We start from the raw sequence: 6,214 nt of genomic DNA, 5'->3' as shown, positions 1-6,214 counted from the left end.
TAAAAAGTGAAGATAGATTGTGTGTTAAGCAAACAAGAATTGCTAGATACTGAACTTTTCTAGTTAAATATTATACTACTCACATAAAGTTTAATATTACTCTATAAATATATAGATAATATATGAGGGAAGACAGCAGGCTGTCAACGTCATGTAAATGATATTAGTATATATTGTGGTTTCTAAGTGTATGTACATAATGATTTCCTATTTATGCACTCAAATGTTAAAGATAAGATGTCGCTGAAAATAAAAAAAAAACACACCATAAATATGTTTTATTGATACAAACTTCCTGGGTTAATTATTTTAAAGCAAGAATTCGAGGAGCTGTAATAGACAATTTATTTAACATATTGATAGACATTAAGGAAACAGTATTTTCTAACATTACTTACATACAATTTTTCTACTTATATTTGACATATTTACGAGTAATAAAATAATTATAATAAGCTATCGAACACAAACAGTGAGCTAGAGAAAATAAGAAATAGGAAAATAAAAATAAAGCATTATTAGCCGGAGGTGGGTAAAATTCCATTACATTACTTAAATTCCCAATACACCAGGTATAGAAATGGTTTCCTCCCATATCCAGTTGCACTCACTGCGAAACCATTTCTGTTCCTAGCTAATTAATAATTATTCTAAATATAACAACACAATAATAATTCAAACAAATTAATAATTATTCTAAATATAGTCCTACATACATACAGACAGCAACAACCCGTGTACTCTTTGGAAATATTCATGGGATTATCACACAAAAAATAGAAAATATATGTAAGTATATAAGCACCATAACGATGATAATCCAAATTCGAGCACTGAATTCGAATGGTGCTAGAGAAGGTATCACTCTATCCACACACTCGAAGTCAGTTGTCAAATTATGGATCATACGCCATCCAATGTCTTCACCGTAGTCGACAGTGCGGGAGATGATTTCTTCACGAGATTGAATTGTGTAGGTACCTTTAATCAATGATGTAAATATATACCTTGCCTTACTAGCTTTATATAATCTGTGAACTTGCTGATCCTAGAAAAAATACGAAAAAACGTGGCATAAGTTTAGCGTAAAAACAGATCACGTTTTTATCCCGTACGGGGAGACAGAGCCAGAAGTCGCGAGACTCGTTTAGCTTAACTTAGTTTATCGTTTTTAAGGCCATGTTTAGCTAGGAAGCGGGCTACTTAATTGGTGGAATTAAGATCCTGAAATAGTGACAGGTTGCTAGCCTATGAGAAAAAATCTCTATTTTTACAATTTGCGCGGGAAGATAAACCCGTGGCACATTCTATGTTTTTCCTTTGCTTCCAGACAGAACGTAACACGTCACATAACTATTTATGAATAACAACAAATGTAAATAAAGCTACATCATGCTTATTAATGCTGACGCTTAAAATACAGCGGATTAAAACAAACAGTATAAATAAATTCATGATTTAAAAAAAATCATTAGAACATGAACCCAGAACAATAATAAATTCCACAATAAATGCGTATAACATAAATTTTAGTTTCCCTACTGAAGCTAAACTCTAATTTGCATACTGGACGGTAACGAAGAAATGAAATTACTATGTAGATGTACACGGCATTTAGATTGATAAATAGGCTAGACTATAAACGAGCCGTGTTCTGCGCTATTTCTATCCATTGTCTATTTTTAAACTTTGAAAGTGTGTCAACAATTGATCAACATATCAATAGCTATAATATATCAGCTTTCAATTATTTCCTTTTCAACCTTGACTTTAGTAAAATCATCGTTTCGAATGATGGAGCCGTAACATAAAAAAAGAAGAAGATATTCAATCACAAATAAATGTTGGATTCCAGCCTATAGCCTGTGTAACAAAAGGTACTTACTTACCTAATCCTATTACCAAAAAAGTACATAAACCATTTCAAAAAAGTATTTCCTACTTTATAATAAAATCATCAAAGACCGTTTTGCGGTTGAGGATAAAATCCTTTTGCATTAGTATCGTTACAGATATTAGTTGGGTCTCGGAATCATCCACCGTGATTTTGTGTTCATAAAAAGACGTTTTTATTCAAGTTGAGTTAGGGAGCGCGACATAAAAGGACTGTAACTATGATTGGCGACGTCAATGCCGGTTAGGAAACTTTTTATATTCCAATTGCCGCTTCCTCCGTCAAAGGCTTGACAATTTTCGTTCTGCTTTTGACCTGCTATTTACGCCTGTAGGTACATCAATATTGCAAGTATTCAAGCCCGGTCTAATTTAATCCCACAAAATCAACATTAATGGGTTGTTTTTTGTGTAGTAGATACCTAGATGACTTATTCTGATTTCCTTTTTTGTCGTACTTAGCTAAGTAGAATTTTCACAAAGCTAAGCCCATATGACACAAGTTATACAAATAATAATAATAAAAGTAGTTATGCCTGTATTCTTAGGAATGAATTTTTCCTTCTGTACCTATAGAAATAAACTATTTTAGAAGATAAAAGTCCTACTTTTATGATGTGTACAAAGAAAATGGAGCGAATAAAGTATGTAATAATATGTACAACATAATAAAGTCATGGTCACGGCCATTAATTCGACACTTCGGTATCTACCACAATAATAGGTAAAAGATCCGAAACAGACAATATTGTCGATCCAATAGGCACGTGGTGGATACCGGCCGGTATCTGATTGCTATTGACATTTGACGAGCCTCCCAGCCACGCTGAACACTTCCATTATTTACGTCTAACCTACCTGGTACAAATTCACAAAATTACAGAACTGATACCAACTCAACAAATAGTATCTTTTGTCAACGCAGTGAAAAACTTAATCGATATTGTCGGTAGGCAACTGGCCACTGCGATAACTCTGTGTTACTGGCCTCATATATTGGCGAACAAAAGTCAAAAGCCGAACCAAGTAGTTTAAATCTAGAACCAGGTTTAACTACTGTTGTTAGTTATTTTTTATTTATCTACGTACCTACAGATCTGGGTAATGTATTCCTAATATTATTATTTAAATAAGAAAGAGGAATAGCGATCTCGCACTGATAAGAACAACAAAGAATATTCAATTGCACTGGCCTGAAGACATTGTCAAATTCGCAAAAAAATGTTGGACGCGAACCACTTTCAATCACTTTTTGTAAAAATTGCAGCAACATAATGTCAAGCAACAGACTGCAATAAAAAAATAAATAAAACTGACAATGAGCTAACTTACCTGTGTTCAGTACTCAGTACTCCCTAAGGAACGAATCCTTGAGAAAAATGAGTTATCCCTACGTAAACTCAATGATTTGTGTACCTGTCCAGTATATCGATCCGTCCCATTCCACCCCCGCCCTCACGGCGCTCGGCATTACTAACTAAATACGAAAATAATTGCTCCATGTAACCTAATTCGGTTATGAGACAGTTTACATATAGGCTTCAGCGTAATAATGATAGATAAGACCGCATTATTGATAGCGTCCGAAGTTCCAATTACTAAAAGCATAAACATATAGATGGAGCTATGTTTTTCAAATACCACAAGATGACCTTTTTGATCAAGATGTTTTTCTTTATCTTTAGACACTAGTTCTAAAAAATTCTGAATCATGGATCTTAAATCCATCGATGGATCTTAAAGATGGATTTTAGTGGACGGATTTCACCTAACAGCTAATTTTTGTATCAAGGGATCTTGATACAAAAATTAGCTGTTAGGTGAAATCCACCAGGATCATTTAGATTCATAATACATAAGCTTTGGCATCGCTGTGTATTTTAGATGTCTAATGATTATTAGAACTCATTATAATAACCGTTTTCGAATAAACAAGCCAGGCTATTGAAATATTTGTCATGAAAGTAAGTAGGTACTATTCTAAAACAAGTAGTGAAATAGAAGTCCGTAAACGATCGGTAACTAAAAGAGTTTGAATTAACTTTTGAGTAAAATATCCTTTACCTAAAATGCTTTCAAAAGGTTTCATGAATATAATTAATATATATGTACCATATCAAAGTCACTTAATCTGTTCATCCCGCTCGTGAATTTTTAACGCAGGCTTGGGCAGGGCTAATGTACATAAGAACAAATTGATTATTTATGAACGTTAGAAAGTAACAGTGTGTTTCACATCTAATCTTACTAGAGAATAATCACTGTCTAATATTTGTTATGATTTATTAGACTAAATTTTATGAATGATTTATTTATATAAATATTATGTATATTTATCTCATTATCAAACAACGCGAATGAGATTTTTTAACATTTTCTATAATACAGTGATTCGAATACATAAGTATATCCTGTTCGTAACAAAAATAAAGAAGAATCAGCAAGTGCCTACATAAGAAATGACTGAAAGAAAACCTAGAAACTAGGAGGATTTAATTAAACGATGAACACTGAATACCTAGGAAACGATACATGATTTGTCATCAAGAAGCCACAACACGTTTTATTCCATTCTGCATATATTCTGCTACGGATAAATACAATTTACATAAATTGAACCCAAATTTTAGTTATCACAGTTCTAGATGATACTCATGTTTACCTAAACGTGATACGAATCCAGACTAGAAAACGACTGGTTGGTATGCGTGCTTATGTTCCTTTTTGCGTATTCAAAGGAGTGCTCACAGGATTATTTGACTCAAATATTCGACATTTATTGGGGGTATTTTTAATAAAACTCCATAGTTGATTGAGTAGACAAGCGTTAAGAGGTAACCAATAAACAAACACACTTACTATCACATTTATAGTATTAGTTGGGATTACCTATGATCAGTAATTCATAACGATTTGAATTTGATAATTTCATAATATGTCAAACGACGAGTGAGATTTTTAAAAGGAATAATTGGATAAAATGTTAACAATATAATCTCACAACTTTATATTCATTGCTTGGCTCAAACATAAAACCAATATTATGTTAATTTGAACTCTCGGCCTGATCGGAGATCGAGTCCTTCTACCAAGGAATTTAAATTTGTTAGCAAACTTTGTATATTTAAGCTTAGAGGTAAGCCGTCAGCAAGAAGTAAGTTCAGTGTTTGCATTCAATTTTTTCAGGTATAAGTAATGATAACGATGGCAGAATGGCAGGAAACCGCATTGGATCGAGAGTTTTGAAAGCAGAAAAGGGAGGCCTTAGGACACAAAACAGATACAGAACACATACAGCCTTAGAACAAAAAACATAAGCTAGAAACGAAGAACCCAAGAAGAGCTTATATACAATTTAAGGAATTGGAGAACCACATTCGTCCAAGGAGGTAAAAAGGTGGCTGAAGATAATATCGAGTACTAATGGAAAATACTCCTTTAACAAATACAAGTTTCTTGAAACATAATTATTCGTTATGTAGAAAAATATGATGCTGAGAAGGGCCACGTTATTAAAAAGTATTTTGTTACTTAAGTATTTAGTCCATCATTGCTTCAAAAGAAACAAAACCAAAACACTTCTATAAAGATAACTTTGAAAAAAATGGAAATAGATTACTCATTTTGAAATAACACTGTATCGAAATTAATGCACGAATATTCATGAATATCGTGTGTAGTTTACCATGGAAATTGATTGTTTCGACATCTCGTGTGAATTTCATATTTGTCTGCATGGCCTTGATGCCGTGTCAAAGATAAACAGCGGCGGCAGTGAGCCGGCAATCAACAATGACATTACGGCTCGCTGTGTGAACAAGTCGGCATAACTACAACGAAGAAAATTTTCTAATTGTGACTCTGTAATATCAGCGATCCTGCTCCTTCAGTTTTAAAATTTAACTTGGTAAGTAGGTACACAGTTTTCTCCGTGCTTTTATTTACTAACGTAAATAGATAAAACCCTGTTTTATTATTTTAGTGGCGTATTTTGTGTACTAGTAGATAAGAGCTTACAAAACAATTCGCGGCCTACAAATAGGTTATTTATGGAGATTTAGTCTAAGCTGTAAGTAATACTCGCGTGTTTACGTAGAGACTTCGAAGGGACGAATACATTATCCTTTTTTTGCGTATCCAAATATAAAAGAAATTTATCTTAGGATGAGTTACACCGTCAATTTTGACGTTAACTTTAACGTACGCAGAAAAACGTAAAGTAAGCCATTTTGTCTATATGTCAGCGGCGCGCCTGTTGAAATCAGCGTCAAATTTGACGGTGCAACTCACCCTTAAACTTGCGTTAGAAAAATATCATTTG

At 33.3% G+C, this 6,214-nt stretch overlaps 1 protein-coding gene across 1 annotated transcript in view; it reads left to right on the top strand.

The window, feature by feature from the left end:
* Positions 1-5,681: 5,681 nt before the first annotated feature.
* Positions 5,682-6,214, top strand: part of CaMKII (Calcium/calmodulin-dependent protein kinase II) — a 43,295-nt gene continuing 42,762 nt past the window's right edge. The window contains exon 1 of the mRNA XM_053746202.1: positions 5,682-5,800. The gene's annotated coding sequence lies outside the window, so the exon portion shown is untranslated. The remainder of the gene's footprint in view (positions 5,801-6,214) is intronic.

This window comes from Plodia interpunctella, chromosome 6, assembly GCF_027563975.2.
Source record: "Plodia interpunctella isolate USDA-ARS_2022_Savannah chromosome 6, ilPloInte3.2, whole genome shotgun sequence".
NCBI lineage: Eukaryota > Metazoa > Arthropoda > Insecta > Lepidoptera > Pyralidae > Plodia > Plodia interpunctella.
The sequence above is the reverse complement of the archived record's forward strand: the minus strand, read 5'-3'. Positions and strand labels throughout refer to the sequence as shown.